This window comes from Rattus norvegicus, chromosome 15 (assembly GCF_036323735.1).
Source record: "Rattus norvegicus strain BN/NHsdMcwi chromosome 15, GRCr8, whole genome shotgun sequence".
NCBI classification, from domain to species: Eukaryota; Metazoa; Chordata; class Mammalia; order Rodentia; family Muridae; genus Rattus; species Rattus norvegicus.
Window position 1 is genome coordinate 31,450,276 of NC_086033.1, and position 22,460 is coordinate 31,472,735.

Below are 22,460 nucleotides of genomic sequence, written 5' to 3' on the forward strand. Positions count from 1 at the left end.
AACTGAACTGGAAATCAAAGAGAAGCCCGACCTTGGGCTTCCTGGGATCTGTGGTATATTAGTCAGTAAGGGCTGTCATAACAAAATAATACAGGCTGGTGGCTTAAAGCAAATAAAAATTATTCTCTTCTAGTTCCAAAGGCTGAATGGCCATGATTCCTGTCCAGCAGGCTTGCTTTACCCTGAAGGTTTTCTTCTTAGATTACAAATACCTAGCTTCCCTTTGTGTCTTCATGTAGCCTTTTCTGTGTGAAGTATTCCTAAGGTTTCTTTTTTCTTATAAGGACACTAGCCCCATTGGATTAGGACCTCATTTTATGATGGCATTTAAGCTTAATTACCTCTAAAGTCTCATATATGTGAGGCATGGGCTCTGCGACCACACTGTATCACATCCCAAAGCAAATTTTTAAATTTAATTTTATTTTTATTCTCTTTTACTTATTCCCTTTACATCCCCCTCACTGCCCTCCTCCCAGTCACCCTCTCCCATTATCCTTCCCCATCCCCCCTTCCTTTCTCCTCTAGGTGGGTGGGGGCCCCCTGGGTATCCTCCCACTCTAGCACTTCAAGTCTCTGTGAGGCTAGGCACTTCTTCTCCCACTGAGGCTACCCAGCTAGAAGAACAAATCCCACACACAGGCAACCGTTTTATGGACGGCTCCCTCTCCAGTTGTTCGGAATCCATGTGAAGCCCAAGCTGCACATCTGCTACATATGAGAGGGGAGGCCCAGATCTAGCCTGTGTATGTTCTTTGGTTGATGGTTCAGACTCTGAGAGCCCTAAGGGTCCAGGTTAGTTGATTTCAGTTGGTCTTCCTGTGGCGTTCCTATCCCCTCAAAAGTAAAATCTTGACATCTCAGCTGCCTCACCCCCTTACTTCCATTCTCAGGCACGGTCTTCCATGTCTCTGTCAATATTCTCTTCACTTCTCACACATCTACCAAGAGCTCGATTCTATTCTCATTGATTTTCATGGTGAGTACTATGGAAGCTACCCAACTACTCTTTGTAGCTCTGACTCAGGAACCCTTGGTATGGTGCAACATAACCTTTTGCTCCCACATCTTTTGTGGTTAAAATTAAATTAATTTTCATTTTAAGTTGTACAAATGGACTCCCTAACCCACAAACATAATAAATAAGAGTTCTCCCATTTCCCTCCACACTTGTCACTTACATATTCTTGCTCAGGGAATGCGCTCCAATTTGAATAGTATGTGACATCCACATCCACATAGTTTTCATATACTTTTGGAATTTTTTTAAATGAATGACACACGCCATTTCCATTTTTTTTATTGTTTTGTTACCAATTATCCCAAACTCAAGGCTTAATGTAGCACAGGGTCTCAGTAGATCAGGGTCTCCCAGGCTGTTTAACTCGGTCCTCTGCTTAAAGTATCTCACGTTTCTAAACAAGATAATTTCTGACCTTCGTTTTTTTGTCTGGAGGATTAGTTATGGATGATGCACTTCTAAGCTCACTCAGGCTATAAAACAGAGATGATTTCTTTTCAGGTATGTACTAATTCTAGCTGTTGGTGGGAGCCCGCCCGCCTTCATTCCCTAGAGGATGCCCACACTTTCTAGAGGTCATTGGCAGTTCCTTTGCAACGAGCTTCTTCAACATGGTTCTATGCCATTAAACCAATGAGAAGAACCTGGCGTTTCATTCTTCTAAGGCACAGTCTTTTCTAGTGCTACATAATCAGAGTGGCACCCCACCATCTCCCACATTCTATTGGTTTAAAGCAAGTCACAGTCTCTCTGATACTCAGGGAAGGAGGTTATATGGAAAGGGAACATGAATAAGTAGGAATTTGTATGTCTACCATAGGCCACTGTCTGGTCCCCAGTGATTTACACACACACACACACACACACACACACACACACACACACACACACACACACACCTCTGTTCATACACATCCCAAAAGCTCTCAAGAGTTTCATTCCGATAGCATCAATTCAAAGTCAAATAAATTGTAGCCATGTAGCCATGTTCAAATGCAGCTCCCTAGAACAATCTGTTAAGAAGCAACTCTGGGGTTCAAGTTATCTCCATTCATTGTCAACAAATTGTGTTGAAGGTATAAGTAATATGTCCTCCCATACCCACATCATCCAATGTAGGAACAGATATAACTGGGGGAAGGCCTAGGATAACCACTATAGACATTTTGATATAAAGGGAGGAAACAAAAATAGGTCATATCACCTCCCAAATCCAGACAAATGTTAGACGTTCCTTGATTCGGGACCCACGTGAAGACCAAGCTGTACATCTGCTACATATGAGCCAGGGTAGGGGTGGGGGTGAGCTAAGTCCACCCCGTGTATATTCTTTAGTTAGTGGTTCAGTCTCTGAGAGGCCAAGGGTCCACGTTAGTTGATTCTGTTGTCTTCCTGAGGAGTTCCTATCCCCTTCAGGGCCCACAATCCTTCCCCCAACTCTTCCGTAAGAGTCCCAAAGGTCTATCCACCATTTGGCTATGGATCTCTGCATCTGTCTGAGTTAATCTCCGGGTGAAGCCTCTCAGAGGTCAGCCATGCTAGACTCCTGTCTGAAAGCATAACAAACGTATTATTAATAGTGTCAGGGATTGGTGCCTGCCCATGGGCTGAGTCTCAAGTTGGGCCAGTTATGGGTTGGCCATTCCCTCAGGCTCTGTTCCATCCCCTGTAGGCAGGATAAATTTATGGTCAAAAGTTTTGTGGGTGGGTTGGTGTGGCTATTGCTCCACTGAGGTTCCTACCTGGCTACAGGAAGTGGCCTCTACAAGTTCCATATCCCCAATGCTGGGTCACAGCTAAGGTCACTGAACAACTGGAGCAGGGTCCATCCCAAAAGCTGTTGCCTGTCTGTAGAACTGTGGGCCCTTCTAGCCTGGCTGCCTTGTCTGGCTTTAGTGGGAGAGGATTTGCCAAGGTGGGAGGGGCGGAGTACCCAAAGGGAGCTCCACCCTCTCAGAGGAGAAGGATTATAGAGGGGTTGCAAGAGGGGCAGTGAATGGAATGTAAAGTGATTTTTTTTTAATTTTTCAAATGAATAGTTGAGGTCTTTTCATCTCCACCCACTTGTCTCTTTGGTCCACTCCCTGAGTCATCCTTCCTCTATCATGACAGGTAGCTGATGCCTGCAGCTGAGCAGTGCCATCAGCCGAATCCTGCCAAGGGGTTGACAGCCTACTTTCACTGCCTCTCTCTCTCTCTCTCTCTCTCTCTCTCTCTCTCTCTCTCTCTCTCTCTCTCTCTCTCTCCCTCTTTCTCTCTCTCCTTCTACCTCTCTCTCATGCGAGTAGTTGATCCTGCTAAAATAATTTTCTCAAGAACGTTATGTATTCCATAGCTCTCAGTACATTTATATCATAAAAACCCAATAACAAGCTCAACCCCCAAAAGCCACATTCACGTGCCTTTTTCAGGTGACTTATATCTTTAGATCCTGATCAGATGGCTAAGGGACAATATTCTCAAGCATTCCCAAAGGCCCCACAGCCTTAGGGACTCTACAAGGCACACTCATCATCTTTAAAGAAATTCATTTGTACAATTGAATGCTCCCACATTTTAATCTTTCTGACACTTTAATTAAAAATTACACGGCCGTGCATTCAAATTTTATTCTGCATCAGTTTTAATTTTAGTATTTTTTTCCAATTAGAGAAATTGAAAGTTTTTCAGATTAATCTACTTCTGGCTCCTCTTCATTTAACAATTTTTACCTTAATTTTTCTCCATCAAATTTCCCTGTAGGCAACTAGAAGAAATCCATAACACCTTCATCACGTTACTGGGAAATGTCCTTTGAGCTCTATAACCAAATCCATCACTTACAAACTCTGCTTTTTATATAGCAGGAGGAGACAACTTCACAGAGTTTTGCAACTACCAACAAGGATCCCCCTTTCTTCTGGTTTTGAAATAACATTTCTACCTCCTTCTGAGCCTTCATAAGTTGTGATATTAAAATTAAATTTCTAATATCAACCCCTCAAGGTAATTTAGATATGCTCTTTCTGCCCCATTTAGACATCTGCCATGTAAGTTCCTCCCCCATAATCAGATGCCAAAGGATGTATCTATTCTGTGTTGCGGCATAACTATCTCCGGCTGTGGTTTTAGCATGACACTCACTTATGTTCTTCCAGGAAGACGTGCTCTGGATAGACTCCTATAGGACTGATGAAGTAAGAGCCACAATTAGATACCTGTACAAGCAAGGAGCTGTGTCTTAGTTAAGGTTTCCACTGCTGTGACAAGACACCATGACCAAAGCAAGCTGGGGAGGAAAGAATTGATTCAGCTTACACTTCCGCAGTTCATCGCTGAAGGAAGTCAGGACAGGAACTCACACAGGGCAGGAACCTGCAGACAGGAGCTGATGCAGAGGCCATGGAGATGTGCTGCTTATTAGTTTGCTCCTCCTACTTTCCTATAGAACTCAGGACCACCAGCACAAGGATGGCATCATCCACAATAGGCTGGGCCCTCCCCCATCAATCACTAAATCAGAAAATGCCCTATAGCTGTATCAAATGCAGGCATTTTCTTTATTTAGGTTCCCTCCTCTCAATGACTCTAGCTTGTGTCAAGTTGACATAAAATTAGCCAGGACGAGCAGTGAGCAGAATTTTTGTCTCCTCTTCATGTGTGTGTGTGTGTGTGTGTGTGTGTGTGTGTGTGTGTGTGTGTGTGTATAGGTATACATGTAGAGGCCAGATAAAGGTATCAGGTATCTCTATTGTTCTCTGCCTTATTCCCTTGAGGTAGAGTCTCTCTCTCTCTCTCTCTCTCTCTCTCTCTCTCTCTCTCTCTATCTCTATCTCTATCTCTATCTCTATCTCTATCTCTATCTCTATCTGGAGTCATTCTATTTGGCTAAGCTGACAGCCAGTGAGCCCAGACATCTTCCTGTCTCTGCCTCCCACACTGCTGGAGTAACAGATAGCCATAAGACCACACCACACTTATTACAAGTCTTCATTGTTGTCTTAACCACTAAGCCACCTTCCCAAACCCTTGTTTGCTTCTTCTCACAGAAGAAACTACAAAAATTAACAAAGATTGACAAAACCAGAAAAGTGGCACTGTTAGACACTTCCAATAGAAGCATCTGGGAGGCCCCTCACCTCTACATAAGACAGATGGAGCTGTGCTTAGTAGAGTTTTGCCAGACTGCCCTCACAGGTGCATCTGGCTTTATCTCAAAATGTCAAAGGCTCTTAGGAAGCGTGTTCATTAGCTCGAAGACTGGCCTGCCTTGGAAGAAGTCCAGGAACTTTTCTATCCTCTCTTCAGCTACTCCCAGTTGTTCCACACCCCTGACTCTACTTCCAGAAATTAAGTCAATAGGACTACCGGCCACATAGAGACAAAAAGGAGAAAAACGAAGAAGACATATATATGTATGTGTATATGTATGTTTATGTATATGAAAATAAATATAAACACATATATACATAATCATATATGTGTTATGAGCTCCTGTGCAGTGTCACCTAGTCACTGCAGGCAACTGGTTCAGAACATGTCATCTCAAATTATTTCACTCTAGCATTTTGATTTGTTTAAATTTAAAAAAAATGAAAAAAAAAATACAGGAAAAAAATCATTATGCCCCCTACAGCTTCATAAGATAAAAGTGTGAATTGCCCTCTTGTAAAGAAAATTTTCATTGGTAAATGTACATGCACCAAGGAGAGGGCTACTCAGAGGCAGCTCTTATAATCCAGATATATATATCATAATAAAAAACATTAAATTCACCATACATTTTCTCCCCCCACCTCCACATTTTGTCTTGATCTCTCTCACTAGTCCTAACACCAAACCCATCTTCTTCCTTGTAGCTCATGGTGACATGTGAGCCTCTGTCACCTTGTCCTTTCATTGAATCTTATATTTTTGTTGAACTCCCATGAATGAGGATGTAATTAAATTGGTTTTTAATTTGTCTTATGTCAATTTCATTCATAAGTCATTCAAAGAGCTTAGCAGGATAGAAAGAAGCAATTTTCTGTCTCTACACAGGTGGGAATTTCAGGCTTTCTGCACCTTGTCAGTTCAGAGTGTGAGAGAACCAGGTAGTGTGAACAGAACAAAGAATACTAAATCTGAAGTATGGGTGGCACCTGTTAATTCGTATATTTTGCAAAACAATACTTTCCCTTATTTTTTTGTTTTAATACTTTCTCTTGTTTTAAAGTATGGAACTAGGACTACATAGCTTCAAAAATTATTGAGTTTTATTTTAAACAAGACTAGATAGAATGTTAATTAGTACTGGAGGTTTAGAATATAAATCTCAAGGTGTTGGTTTGGGCATGAATGGTGAATCATTAATAAAGTTATGGCTGGTGTATTGATCAGGGTTCTCTAAGGGAAAGAACCAATGGGGTGTGTGTGTGTGTGTGTGTGTGTGTGTGTGTGTGTGTGTGTGTGTGTGTGTGTTCAAATATAAATATACAGACTCACAAAGTTGGCTTATGTTAAAATTATAACAATAGCTGAGAGACCAAGAACTCGGTGCTAGCATAGTCCTTGAGGCTTAGTGGCTCGGCAGTTAGAACAGTCCCACGGAAGCTGTGTCTTACTGGAGAGTCCGACAATCTAAGACTTACTCAGTTCACAAGCAGTCTCAGCAGTCATATCTGGTGCTCAACCTTAAATGTTCCTAGAGAGCCCCTTAGTCCACAGTGAAAGTCTGAAAATACTGCTTCTGTCACAGTGGAGGATACAGCAGCAACCACAACACAATAAATCAACTCTACCAACAGCAAGGGTGATGCCAATTGGGCAAAAGACAAATGATCTTCTTCCTGGCGTGCCCTTTTCATCTGAACTGCTACCAGGAAATGCCACCCCAGCAGGGTGGACCTTCCCACATTGATTAAAGCAATCAGGACAGCTTCAGTCAAGGCTCCCTGCTAAGGCAATTCTAATTTTTTGGCAAGTTGACATTAAAATCAACTGTAATAGCTGGTCATTCAGAGTTGGTGACCAATGATAGTATTCCAAGCAACCGAAAACCCAGTGGAAAACTGAGTTAGAAAATAAAGGCTTAACAAGTAATCAAGTAAATACAAAAGTGGTCACCTTCAAGGGAGGGCCACAAATCTGGATTTAAATTTTGAACCACTAGATAAAACTTCCTTTGGCCAAAATCAAATCAGTCTGAGCAATAATGTGCATAAAGTAGTACTGAGTAAAAATGCAAAGAATAAAACAAATCTATGACTGGTTATAAATAAATTATTTGATGGATAAATAAATAAATAAATAGAACAAATAAATAAAAGACATACAAAGAGAAAAATATAACACACACACACACCACAGAGAGAGAGAGAGAGAGAGAGAGAGAGAGAGAGAGAGAGAAGAGAGCATGAGATATGGACCATACTTTCAGGGTGAGAGAAAAATACAGAGAGACAAGGAAAGAGATTTTATTTATAACTAGTACTGTGTCATTAAATGCTAGTTATAAATAAATAGTTGGATAAATTGGGGGAGAATGAAAGATTCTCCCAGGAAGAATCATTGTAAGTAATTTATGCTCATATCCCAGTATACAAAGAGATATAACTTCCATCCCAAATCAGCCTCAACTAGTGACCTTCTAAAGAGCACTGTGAAGAAGAATGAAAACAATAGCTGTATATAGTGAAATCTGGACATTATCTCAATCCAGTGATGAAAGTTTGCATCTACAGATAAGTTATGTTCGCAGCTGTAACCTTAATCATGCTATATGATGAAAAGTAATACATGACCTGTAGGGGTGGTTCCAATGCTAAGGTCCTGTTCCCCAAGTGGTTCTTGATCCATCAATAAAGATGCTAGCAGCCAATGAGCTGGGTGAAATAAGCTGGACTTCCGGGTCCCCACAGGCAAGCTAGCAGACACAAGGGAGAGAAGGGGAATTCCACCATGCTTTGGAGGGAGAAAAGGTGACCAACCATGTGATATATAGGGCAGAGCATCCATAGACTGTTTTCCTGGGGGGTGTGGGTGGGCGTGCAGGGGATTAGAAATGTGCTACAATTGAGTCATAAGGCAAATTGAAAATTATATTAGTGAATGTAGTAGTGTGTGTGTGTGTGTGTGTGTGTGTGTGTGTGTGTGTGTGTGTGTGTGTGTTTCATATGCAGATCCAAGGGAACCAGGGTGGGGCTGGCTGGCAGTGCGATTCACCTGGAGATTAAAGCCAGTTAGTAAAATTTACATGCAACAGTGACCAGGTCATTCCCCCCCAAAACTCCTAACTCCAATCTAAACATAACGAGAACATCATACAAATCTCTGTTGAGGAAAGTCTCCAAGATAAGTGACCAGTATCTACTTAAAGCTGCTAAGATCATCAAAAACAACAGTCTTAGAAACTGTCATAGGCATGCAAAGCCTGAGGAGACCTGATGAATAAACTTATGCGGTGTCCTTGGTGAGGGGGAAGGGTGGGTCTAGAACAGTACAAGGACAAGAGTAAAGTCTAAGAATTCCAATAAAGCATTGACTTTGAGGTCTAACTGTATGACACTGAGTGTTGTGATAAGGGATCTCAGAGAGCCCGAACTGTTATAAATTAAAATTTTGAAACTCTTACAAACTGAAGGTTTCATAGAATCTAATTTTTGTAGAATTGTGGTTTTATGCCTAGATACATCATGATGTGTCTGTTGAATGCCTGAGCTGTGACGGTCCCTCCCACCAGAGCTGCTATAAGCACTCACTGGGCTTCAGAGACAGTATGAAGAAAGAAGAGAAAACATCTCATCAGTTCTTTGTGCATTGACTGCACATTGAAATTATGATATTGGGGGTGTGTTAGGTTAAATAAAATTTATCATTAAAGTATCAGTACAGCTATAGATATATCTTAGTGGTACCATGCTTGCCTAACATGAGCAAGCCCCTATTCAATACTCAGCATTATATTTTAAATTAATTATTTTAATGTATTTGCTGAAAAACAAAATAAAATTAGGCTTGGAGCTCACAGTGTGTTTCTATTGATATCAGCAATCTAAAAGAACGGGCATGAAAACCTTAACAATAGTTATTCCTAGCAGCAAAATTCAAAACAATCTTTAGCTTTCCTCTTCTCTAATTGTGTTTAATAAATGTGTGTCATGCACAGTAAAGAAGTAATAAAAAAGCTAGACATAATATCACATATCTGTGACACCAGACCCAAGAAGCTGAAGCAGGAAGATTGCAAATCTGAGGCCAGCCTGGTCTACATGGTGAAACCCTGCTTCCCCACCCCCCCCCAAAAAAAGAGAAGCTAAGGATGTAGTTCAGTTGATAGACTGCTTGCCTCTCATGCACAAACCCCTACTTCCATCTCTAGCACCACGTAAACCAAGTGAGATGGCCTGTTCCTATCATTCCATCATAGAAAATCAAAAGTTCACAACCAACCCCAGCCTCACACAGAATTTGAAGTCAGGCCATGTAGGAGAAATGGGGGAAGGGAAAGGATTATGTAGGAGAGAGACAGACAGACAGAGAGGAAGAGAGAGGCAGAGAGACAGATACAGAGAGTGAGATAAAAGTAAAAAGATCAAAAAATTCCATGAGATGCCACACTAAATGATGGATGCGCAGAGTAGAAATGTTAAGCCACAAAATCCTTAAATTGAGCAATTATTTGGTCGTTCACTTAAATATACATATATTAAGTGTGCATGTTACAGGCACCAGCACAATTACAAACCAATTGTCTTTAATTACATCGTTCCAAGGGCCCACAGTTCACTCAGGAAGGACTGATAGATAAGTAGGATACTAGAATACAATGAAGTCAAAGATAAAATGGCGATTCCTAAAGTGTCAACACGGCTCTCCTTCCTGCTTTAAATGTGGCTAATTTTCTTGCTCCATCCAACCTCAGTCTGCTTCTCTGTCCATACAATGCCTGCAACTAATATGTATATGTCCATAACTAACAATAGTTTTACCCATTATTTTCAAGACATATACCTCTAACTGCCTTTAGGTCAAATGACCCTTGAGTAAACTAGACATGCCTGGGGATGCCTAAAGCATAGTATCCCTTCACTTCCCCTAGCCAAGCTCCTTTTCCTCCATTAGAAACTGTTGTTGAACAAGTTCCTTTGTAGCTCAGTTAAAAATTACATTTTTAAAATGTTTCATTTTTCAAATTTCTTAAGACTTGGAAAGCCTACATGGCTACCAACCCAACTTGATCGGCTGGCGTACCTCTCATCAGCCATGACACTCTATACAGATGCCAAGCTACCAAACCCAGGAAACGTGAGCTAGCCCTCCTCTGGCTCCCCGCCTTGCTTGCATTCTCTCCTCTGGACCGTCAACCTCATCAACACCCTCTCCTTATGGCTCTTCCATCTTCTCTCTGCAATCTTCCTTAACTTCCGGGCAAAATTCAGAGGCTCCCTAAACCTTCCTCTTCCATAGCTTCTTTGAACTTTGTAGCCTTCCAAAATAGATATTGTCTTCTTACTCTCCAGAGCCTGTAGTCTCTAGAATACACCATTCCTTCATAGAAGATAATATGTCTTATTCAACCTTGGTATCCCTAAGACCATACAGAACGTGACAAAAATTCATTTGCTGCGTTCCTGTGTTTCTTCACCTTCGTCATCCTGCCACTACATTTAACCACCAGCTAATGTGATCCAATCTTTTGACATGACACAACATTGTAATCTATGAAGTTATTCTAAAGAACCGAACAATCAGATTTTTTTAAATCTCATAATGTTTTTAGTAAGTTGATGATTTTCTGTTGGGCTGCATTTGAAGCCACCCTTGGCTGCATGTTGCCCATGGAACACGGTTTGGACATAGCCATGAGATTCTTTGAATGCTCAAGCAATCTTCCTCTCAATGTCTTTGTCATTAATATCCTTGCCCCAGATGACTTTCTCCATCACACCATCTGGCTTAATGACACCTCACTAGAGAGGTCTTTCTGCCAAATCTAAACAGGGTAGCACCCCCCCAACTATGCATCTTGCCCTTATCTTGTCTTATTCTTTCATGGAAAACATCATTAGCAGATAAATTATCTATTTGCCTGTATATTTCTTGTCTGTCTACTCACCAGAATATTAGCATCATAAAGCACAAGACTAGGCCTGAATTATTCAAAAAATGAAGTTCTGAATAAATAAATGATGTTCTTTATCGCAAAACATGACACTGACTCTCCAATTTCTCTTTCTCTTTATCTGTGGTTTTTTATAACAAGCCATAAATCTGAGACACTAAAAAAGAAAATTAAGATATGAACTCCAATAATGTGAAAATATAACAAGACTGAGTTGACAATAATCTTATAATTGGGGGCCAGGAGACAGTTTAGTTAGCCACACAATGTGTTCGAAGTGTATTTTTATTTTCTAATTCATTTATTCAACAAATATTCTTATCATGCTTATCATACATTTCTTTCTAGTAATTCTTACATTTGTAGCATCATTTATAATTTACAAAGCTTTTTGTGACACTTCACCATATCCTCATAAATAATACTTTGAAGTAAGCAGGTCTTCTGAGGAATGAGTTACCAGATTAAGGACCATTGGGTTGTGAAAATTTAGAGCTAAGGATGTACTCTATCATTTTATTGTTGATACAACTATGTGCAGAATCCTATTATCAATATATTCATTTCCCTTCAGAGAGCTATAATACACACAATGTCCATCAGTACCAGTACATTAATTCTCACTTCTGGGACTCTCAGCCTACTCTTAGCTTCTATGTTAATATGAATTTTTCATGGTAGACTGCACACACTTTGAAAATAGACACAATACCTTTGTTGCCTTTTTTGCTTACATTAGAGCTCTGCACACACAATGGATTTTCCATACTTACTGGTGTAGAGATAATTATTAATGTAAGAATTAACCTATTCACAGCCCAAGAGTTCATCCACAGATGAATGAATAAAGAAAATATAGTATCTATATGCAGTGGAGCCTTTTTCCACCACAGAAAGATAAAATTATGTCACATGCTAAAAACTGAACACAACTGGAAATAACTGTGCTATGCAAAATGTTCAAGTGGAACTCAGATATGATAGTGTTGAGTGTATAATTCAGAAAAGAATTCTGCAGCCCAGCACCTATGGGTTCTCAGTGTAAGTTCTATGTTCTCCCTGAGCATAAGAGTAACCACAAGATGCTGGAAATTATCACAATGCAAGTGTTACGTTAGCCAATTAAAGACAGTGGTACCTTGCCACCCTGTGTCTAGTTATCCCCTTGGGTTAGCCAGGCCTGTTTTGCACCAAGCTGGACTGGAGGGAGGGAAGCTCAGCTTAGCTGGGCACAGGCAGGTGTAGAGCAAGGTGAGTGTGCAGGCAATGGGAAAGAAAGGGTTATTTATGCCCCTAGAGAGGTGCCTAGGGACTCTGGGGCAAGGTTTGTGAGCCTATGTATCATTGGCCAGAGCAGGGATGTTGGAAGATGCTTCATCTACATAGTCAGGAACTATAGTGGGGGCAGAGGGCTTATAAGGTCAAACAAGGAGTGAAACCTAATAATTGTCAGGGTAATAAATTCCTGCTAGGGTTGATGGTGGGGGAGCTGGCTTTATGGCACCAGATTGGGAGAGGGGAGGCAGCCATCTCCTGCCTCCTCACGTTTGAAGCATCCAGGGTTGAAGCTTCCTCAACCATTTCTCGGTAACCCTGGGCCATTACGGTCCCACAGTGCCTTTGAATTTAATAACTGTTAGAGAATAACTATAAGGAAAGTATGCAATATATTCAGAGAAGGAAAATAGGGTGGGTAAGAATAAGGATTAAGGGGTTGGGGATTTAGCTCAGTGGTAGAGCACTTGCCTAGCAAGTACAAGGCCCTGGGTTCGGTCCCCAGCTCCGAAAAAAAGAAAAAAAAAGAATAAGGATTAAATATTACATTGATGTGGAAAATACACAAAACAATCACAGAGAGTGAGTCTGGGATATAATTAGGAGCCACATGTTGTTAAACCTGTGACTGGAAGGTTATAAGTTAGACGTGCCAAGAAGGAATAAAGAAGAGAGACAGAGAAGACACAGGAGTAAGAAAGGAGAATATGAGATGTGAGCGAAGAATGTAGTAAGAATATCTTACAGTAAACTGAGTGGATAAACACAAGAGAATAAGTCCTAAACCTAATTATGGGAATTAAATATGTGTTTTCAGTAAAACAATATGGAAAACGTGTAACGTACATCTCACAAAATTTAACTATTGTGATAGTAAGACAAATAACTATGTATTGTGAGTAGTACTAGCAATTTGGTGATGTTTCCCTACTGAAGTTTTACATCATTTCAGTCAGTAAACTCAAGTCGCTCCTGCCATGTGGCCAATGCTCCGCTTTTTCATGTCAGGATAATTTCTTGGTTACTTAGGTTCTAATTGATTGATCGGTTGATTTTAGGTTTCTATGATTCCAGGCTGGTTTTGCACTTGCTAAGAAACTAAGGCTTTCCTCATGTCCCAAGTGCTGGAATTACCAGCCTGTGCTACCATGCCCCATTTTCCTGCTCTTTTTGGCTATCACTATCCTCAGTAACTGCAGGGGTCTTGCCAGATGCTTGAGTGTGTCTATAAAGATGACAGGAACATTCCACACATGTTTCCCTGTGATTCACACTTCCGGTCCATGTTGATGGTGTGTGTTAACCTTCTTAGATTTCCTCCCAGTCTCAGAGTGTCTATCATGCTCTTGCTTCAGGCAAATAGGTTGGTTACCATTTCTCTGTTCTCTTCCTGTCCATTAGTTCTCTCCTGTGTGTGTAAGGTCTGATTCTGTAACGACTCTATTATTTCTTGATTCCACATCACTCATAATAGTCTTCTTTCCCTAGATGATTGAAATAATTAATAAGTCTGGAGGTAGTTCCACTAATTCCAGAGGTAAAATCAAAGACAGAAGTTTGGTGCTGATCTCAATGGTGAGCAGGACACCAGTAGTTGCTGATAGGAAGTAGTCCCTATAAGAGGCAAAGTGTTATAGTACCAGGTAACCACTGCCACAGAACAATGGTGGGAAGAAGAGAGAGTATTGTTACATTCTTGAATGACTTCAAAGTGCCATGCAGAATCGGGAGAAACAATAATGAATTCAGGGCATCACCTTCTCAACTCAAAATGGAGGTAAGAATTTGAAAAGTCTTTCATCTCCTCTAAATGAAACCCCCTTTGTCCTGTTAACCCCAGGGACTGATATTTCTAATAAACAAACCAAAAAAGTAATCCTGTTGGTAGCTGGCTCACAATCCCAATTTAACTTCAAATCCCTCAGGACATGCTTCTCTGTGCTCAGCTTCCCAAGACATGGTCTAAAGGATCATGGCTACTGCTCAAGATGATAGGAGACCTTAAAATAATCTGTAGGAATCTATTTTTAAAGGACATCTAGATAGGAGTGTTTAGGATGTCGAAGAGTTCTCATGAAGTTTCAATGGATTGCCCGTAAGGCAGGAAATGTGCTTTAGGGTGAGAGGAGTCCCTGCAGGTAGCTGGAGGGAGGGATTCATGAACCTTAACTACACTAGAAGCCTAAGGCTGCTGATAGTCTCTGGAATGTGGAAACCTCTGTCAGGGAAAACTAGGGCAATGAGTGGAGTCAGTGCAAGAGAGAATCTGTGGGCTGCAGTACAGGTGAGATTGTCCAACCCTGATAAAGCTTGACACCAAGTGACCCAGTCACTGCACATAATGTGGGCTCTAATGTCATTTCTGGGAGTCCCACTCTCACCTCCCCAGTCCTCCATTTTGAGACAGGAGAGTTTACTTTGTGCCATTACGGTTTGAAAGTATGTAACTTTTGTGTCTTAGAAGGGCTCACGGATAAGAGTATACTTGGGTCTCACAGGAGACTTCAGACTTAGACTCAGACTTTGGAGACAAGTTAAATAAAGTTTTCATTATGACATGACCAAAAGTTCTTAGCAGTCAGAGGCAAAATGTTCCTGTCCGAATTTGAAATATCCCTCTAGGCTCATGTGTTAAAGCTTCAGTTCCCTGACACTGGTGGTTGTAGGCTTACATATTTCAAAACCTACCTTAATTGTGGTTCTTTAATGCTTCAACCTCCCTTTTAGCCCACCACCCACAGAGGTAGGGGGAAAGAAAGGTTAATAGGAAACAGGGTTTGTGAACCTGTTTAAAAATAGTTCTTTGGGTCCATTCCAATCTTCATTGTCAGCAGTCCAGTGCGCTAGCAAAACACCAAGCATGAATTGGCAGTGGCAGTCCAGTTGACTCAGCAAACACCAAGCATGAATCAGTAGTAGGGGCTCAATACAGAAGAAACCACAAGGCTCCGCCAATCAGCCCACCAAGTCCATTGAAGTGGTAAGAAGCAGCCAGAATACCACAAGTTCTTTGGTGCATTTTTCTCTCTACAAAGTCATGACAAGCAAAGAAAGCAAGGCAAATCAATGCAAGAATGTCACCAGTGAATGCCAGCACCAGTGAAGACCAACAATGACCAGCAAAGAGTTGTAGGATGAACCCATGCAAAAGCATCATCCACTGTCTGTTGGGTTGGTTCTACTTCTACTTTTTCCAAACATTACGCACCTCTCAAGTGTCTGTTCCAACAAAACATTGCAGGCCCTTTCACCAGAAAAATACCACATGTCTGTTCTCAGCAAAATATCTTCTCACATGTCTGCTTCAGCAAAACATCCTCTCATAAGACAGTTTCTGGAAAAACATCACATGACACACCTGAGTCTCCTCCAAAACCAGTAATTCCCACTTCAGGTGGTGTCTGGGGAGATGGTAGCAATTTAGGAAGTAGGCCTAACTAGAAAAGGTAGACACTGGGTGGGTCCTGAGCAATGCTTAATTCCTGATCCCCTCCCTTCTTTCTGACTACCACAAGGTGAGTAAGTCTTACTGCATTTTGCTACTGCCTCAGTACCTGCCATGCCTCTAAGCCTCAAGACAGAGAAAATGAGGTTGGGCTTAACTCTCAAAATGGAGAGCTAAAATAAGTCTTTCCCCTCTGACATTTCCCATGACAGATACCCCATCACAACAATGAAAGTGTGACCAACATAAAAGGAAATAATAAGACAACCTACCAGATGGAATAAACTGTTTTTTCAAGCCATGCATCTGCTAAAGGATCAATGTCCAAAAGACTCCATAGAAAGAAAACGAATCATTGGATTTAAATGGCTAAGGAATATGAATAGTTATTTCTCAAAATAAGACATATTAATAGCAATAAGTGTGAGGGAAAGTACCAATATCACTAATCAATCACCCTGGAAGTACAAATTAAAACCAGAATCAGGGGCTGAAGAGATGGCTCAGTGGTTGAACGTTGACTGCCCCTACAGAGGATCCCAGCACCCACTTGGTGGCCCACAACTCTGTTGTCAGGATATCCAACTCCCTCTCCTGGCCTCTTCAGACAATGTCCACTCAGATAGTCGTGGAGCAAAACACTCATATATCTAAAATAAAATCAATAAGCTTTTTTTAAAAAAAATTACAATCGGCATATCAAACTGTCAGAGTGACTTTTATCTGAAAGAAGAAAGGCAAGCGTGGTGACGAGGCATAAGAGGCAGGCATTTGCACACTGCTGAGGGATGCTCATTAGTACAGCCATTGGGAAGGACTGTGTGGAGAGTCTTCAGCAAAACAACTAAAAATAGAATTATCCTGTGATCCAGAAATACCAGCTCTAGATGTTTACCCAAAGGACTTGGAAGCGGCGTGTTGAGGGTCTGCAGTGTGTCTGTTGCAGCCCCAGGGACTGTAGCCAAGTGATATGAGCCTGAACACCCACAGTCAGTCAACAGATAGTGAAATGAGGGATCCCGCACAAATGGGATACTCTCCAGTTCTTGAAATGAAATAGGTTTTGACGTTTACAGTAACATGGATGAAACTGGAGAAACAGCCAGGCACAGAAGGACAAACAGGGTCCTTCCTCGTGTGCCATCTAAAACAGGCAGACAGAGGAAGCAGAGCGTGGTGTGTGGGTATCAGAGGCTGGGATACAGGGAGAATAAAGATATGGTCATACGGGGTTGGGGATTTAGCTCAGCGGTAGAGCGCTTGCATAACAAGCGCAAGGCCCTGGGTTCGGTCCCCAGCTCCGAAAAAAAGAAAAAAAAAAAAGATATGGTCATCCTCGAGTGCCAAGCCTCAGCCAGACAGGAGAGACATTAGAGTGAGATAAATATGGTAAATAATGTGTACATTTGCTATCCTTACTACAAAAAGGATAAGCCCTTTGAGATGATAAATACGCTAATTACCTTGATTTAGATGTTGCATCGTGTTAATCATGAATCATCGTATCGCTTTGTAGCCTATAAATATATACAGCTGTAATTTGTCAGTTTATAATTAAAAATAACGTTCAAAAATTACACTTTGAACAGTTTCAAATCACCGGGGGAAAATATTTTGCTGCAGCATAAATGGGAAAGAGTGATCGTAAAATTGAATGTACAATATGAAGTTTCCAAACAATGTAAGAAAGTGCACTTAAAACCAAAGCCTACAAGGAAATCTACCAACTGCGTGGTTGTTTTCTCTGGACAGGGGGATCTTGGATCGTTTCCTTCGTGCATCTATGCAAGGTGCTTTGAGCAATGCTTCCTTTCCCCTCCCCCCAAAGTAGCTTTCTTCAATTTAGGGACATTATGCAGATGTTCTTTTAAAATGAGAAAGCAAAACGTCTAAAAATGTATCTTTCAAACAGTAGGTTATGATATTACGACATTATGACATTCGTACTGGCTCTGAAAGTGGTCTGTCATGAATATATGCCTCTGAACTGAATTTCTGTAAAGTATGCAGCCGTATGCTCTGATCCTGGACCAAGGAGTTCCTAACGTTTGTTAACTACTATAGAAAACAGAACTGGCCCCTTTTCTCAAGTTAACTCTTCAAACTTCCAGTGAAGCTCTCTGCTATTTTGGCTCAGAAACACAAGCTAAGTGGTTAATCTGCTTAGTGCACGACTCTTACTCAAAAGTAAAATAATGCTTATGTCCAAATCCTTCCAGAGCGTCAAGGAGAGAGGGTAGCAGGGTAGGCAGGGACCACAGCAAAGGGACAAAAGGCAACAAGCTGCGGGCCCTTCACCTCCCCTAGAAGCACATAGTCAGCATTATTGTCATAAGACACCAGAATGGGCCACTAGAAGCCCCTGTGACCAGACCTGAGTTAAAGCTAGTGGAGTAAGAAATGGCTACACAAATGACAAATAAAAATTGAGCAAGAACCATTAGTGAGCCAAAGCTTCGTCACACCAAATGTCCTCTGCAAGGCCCCACAATCAGCTCAAGTGTCAGGCAATCTGTTACAGCAAAATCACATTTTGTCCTGACTTTTAAAAATCACTAATCTGAAGTTCACACAGCCAAGCAATTCAGCACTGGGTCCCCTGTGGCCTTGAAAAACACTTCTGAAGCCTGCGATGCTATCGGTTTGCTTGAGTTGCTTCACAGAAACGTGAAGGCCATTTGCTCTAACACTAAGTCTGAACCCACAGATGTCAGTCAGGTGATGAAGCAGGAAGTCCTGGCCTCTCTGTCTTCATATCGTGCCTGGCTCTTTGGCTGCCTCCGACCTCTGAGCTGGATACCACTCTGTACTCCAGATAGATGGATATGTGTTTCCTCCATTCTGATTTCAGGCTTCCTGCACAACCGGAGCACATGAAGCCCCTCACTTTATAACACCGCTGAAGCAAAACCTTCGAGGCGGGTTGTTTATATGTGGCGATGACATCAACAACAGGAGAGATTCAACGGTTCCCAGTTTAAGTCACTAGTCAGTCCCCTTAGCCTGTAAACCTAAAGGCCACCATACTTCTACAAAGCACACACTCCCAAAAAGCCTACTTCTTCCATTGTTAAGACGAGCTGCCCAGTCTCTTATCATGAGAGAAGTGGAAGGAACCCAGCCTGTCTTGTTCTTAATCTATGACTCAATGTCATGTCAGCTATCCCAAATCCAGAAGATTATTCTTGGCCATGATTCCCTGAAAAAAAACAAACAACAACAAAAAAAAAAAAAACAAATAAACTCATTAATTCTCACAAATTCAAATAAACAGGTCATCTCTGCTAGGTTGTGAGGATTGAGGTGAGGTGAGTTCAAAGAAAAGCCTAGCGGGTGGCAGGAAGCAATTCATCCTGGGTGCCTGCCCTGCCCTTTAAAAGTGACCAGTGCAGCCAAGGAGTTACTTTGTCAACAGTTCTGAGATGTAAAGGGAATAGTTACAGGTGTTTTTATGGCAAAATAGAAAGCCGTGAGTAAATACCATGTCCACCCACTCAAGCGCAGGAGAACTACAAAGAGGTGATGAAGACGCCCTTTGAGGGATGAAATCATTGTAGGCTCTGTGAAACCTCACTGGTCTGGCCATTGTGCTTTCCCACCAAGATGGAGGGTTAGAAAAGGACTCAACTGAACAGGTTCAGACCTGTGCTCTAATCATGGCCCTTCAGAACCAATTGTAGAACTGGATACTTTCCACGTTCTGTTTCCCACCTACAAGCTGATGAGTTACATAAAAGACTATAAGGCTTCCAGTTTCAACATCCCTTGGGGTTTCGAGGACTTCCATCCTGGCTGGCACCGGGGAGCACTTGGGGACTGGTTTCAGAGAACCAGAGGCTCTGTGTCAGTGAGGATATAGCTCCCCAGCACAGAGGTTTAGACACTGTGCAAGCACTTTGGCTCTTTAAAGTAATTAATTCGTCCCTGGGCTGTCTCTTATAACTTTAATATTTACACTATGACAAAGTGAAAGTGCTCATTAGTGTTTAAGTCAAAGTAAAACCATCCTCTCCCCTCATTCCAATGAGCTTATTTTATATTAGTGAGAAAGAGCTGGAGACGTAGAGGCCCGTGGAGTATTCCAGACAAAGCGGGTACCAGAAGGAAATACATTTGAAAGGCATTAGTGTGGGGTCTAGTAAAAAATCTGTTCTTCACCTGACCTCTGCTGATGGGGGCCAGAGCTACATGGCTTCTGAGCTGCCTTCTCCCTAATTTAACCAGGGTTGTCCATCAACTCTATTGTTCAATCGGTTTTAATCCCTCCTGCAGTTTCAGGACTATTGGTCCCACAAAGGAGCACTTCCCCTCCCAAGTTCACATCACCTTCTACTTCACCGTGACTAGAATGTGCCATGGCTACAGCTGGAATCCACCCAGAGGCATCTGTCCTTTCGGTGGCCTGGTGTGAACTCTTGTCCAGAATCAGCTGGAGTTCTCAAAGCGGTGGGAGTACAGTTGGCAACAGGCCCTACCTACTGTGAGTGCCGAGCCTCACTGAAGAGCTCCGCGTACCCGGGTCTCTTTGTGTCTTCTAGTATTACTGGGGGAAAGTCTGGTCATGGATTCATTTTGTAAGAGCCTCTTGCTCCAGAAATAATTCCTCCTCCAAGGAGTGATTCTGTCTGTATTTCTGAGCTTTGGTGGCATTTGCGGCAGCAGCAGCAGTGGCAGCAGCAGCCTTGGCAAGGCCTGCAGCAGAAGCTGACATCCATACACTGACAGGATCCTGGTTGCTGCTCCACAGTTTCACCAAAAGAGCAGAAGGGCATCACTGCTGTTCCAGTCGGGAGCGTCTCTAACACTGAAAATAAAGCATAATTTGCTCTGAAAAAATTCCATATTTCATCACTGTAGGACAGAATTAGCCTTGCCCTTAGAGTTACCATATATGTGGCAAAATTACACACTCACACTCACACACACACACACACACACACACACACACACACACACACACTACCCAGAAAGAATTACATACCCATCACCCTGCCATGAGATCTGAGAGCTATTCATTAGTCATCCTTTGGAGTTCAGCCACTGAAAGCACAAGTTAAAATGCAAATTTGTCCCTTGGAGAATTGGCACATCAAACTTTGTGAACTGTTAATGCTCCAGAACGGCTGGAGTATCATCCTGAGAAGTTGAGTTGAAATTGACATGTCAACAAAGGAGGGCCGGCTTTCTATGCTGCGTGTCTCATTTATGAAGGAGAGCACATGAATCAGTAGTCCAAAAATACAAATATATTCCAACGCATTTGAGCTCACATGACTGATCTTAATGTGTTATTAATAGAAACGAGTGTGAGGGTTAGAATTTAACCTTTGAGATTAATGGTAAGAACGGAGGCTTTGTCCACTGGTGCAAGGGCAGACACAGAACTTTTGATGTTTCACAGGGGGTCGGATTAAGCAGCAGGAGCATGCTGGGGAAGGCAAAGACCCAGTTTTCACTTTGTCTCCACTACTTGCTAGGTGAATGGCCTTGTTCTAGCCACCTAATTTGAGGCTCAGATTCCTCATCTACAAAATTGAAATGTAGAGCCAGGCATGGTGGCACATACCTTTAATTCCAGGGCTTGGGAAGCAGAGGCAGGTAGATCTCTGTGAGTTCAAGGCCACCCAGGTCTACATAGTGAGTTCCTGGACAGCCAGGGGTATATTGTGAGACCCTGTCTTGAAAACAACAAAATTGAAATGTAGTAAGAAGACCAAATATAAAAGTCTTGTTCGACAGTCCCTATAAAGACTGTCCTTTCCCACTGCATCTATACCCAGAGAGGAGTAGGCTGCCAGAGCCAGTCAGAGACCCGCAGTGGCCTGCAACTACTCCTATTGTGGTCTTTGAATTCAAACCTTGGCCATTTCCTTGGTAGGAAAGTACAACCTTCATGTGCACCTAGAAGCCCGAGTACCTGACTGCCTTTGCAGTAAAACACATCTACTGACACAGACTAGGAGCTTCAGGGGACACAGTTTCTTTCCAGTCCATGCACCAGTGGTGGTGATCAATAGAGAGCCACACGCAAGTGGAGACCAATGAAATGCATGGACATTGTGACTGTGGAACGACAAATATTGAAAGACATTTCTAGACGATAGCGCCTCTTTCGCTGAGTCACCAACTCCTGGAGTCCACAAAAACAAAGTCGTGTTTTAAACACAAAGGAAGTTAGGCAGAGTAGTCAGATGATTCAATTCTGCTCATCGCCCAGTGTGACTCCGAAGGCGTCCAGAGCCTGGGAGGAAGCTTCTCTGTGACTCCCCCTCCCGTTAGGCAAGCTGGTGGAGCGCCTGAAGCAGGTTCCCAGAGACTGCTAGGGGACACACATGGCCTAAGAATACTAGGAAAACGAGGTGGGACTGGGCCCCTTGCTCCTAGGCACTTGGGGCCAGTGTCCGTTTAATGCCATGGTTCAGCCTTCCGACTTTATAACAAGGAGATTGATGAACACCCCACCCCACCCCCAGAAAGGTCTAGAATCTTGCCAGGAACCAAAGATTATAACACAGCATTGGAGCCAAAAATTGCTTATGCGAGAACTTGATGCGAATCAGATGACCGCTTCTCTTTTGGTGGAACTTGGGATGTCTTCGAGATCCTGCCTATGAGCCGAACAAGGGCAACAGCAACAG

General features: G+C 42.2%; 1 long non-coding RNA gene across 1 annotated transcript; it reads right to left on the reverse strand.

Annotated features, from left to right (window-relative positions):
- Positions 1-11,369: 11,369 nt before the first annotated feature.
- On the reverse strand, positions 11,370-22,459 carry LOC108353024 (uncharacterized). Its single transcript, XR_005493950.2, has 3 exons — positions 20,804-22,459; positions 15,586-20,626; positions 11,370-15,404 (listed from the first exon to the last, which is right to left on the reverse strand). It is a non-coding gene; the product is annotated as an uncharacterized LOC108353024 (long non-coding RNA).
- Between the last annotated feature and the right edge of the window lies 1 nt (position 22,460).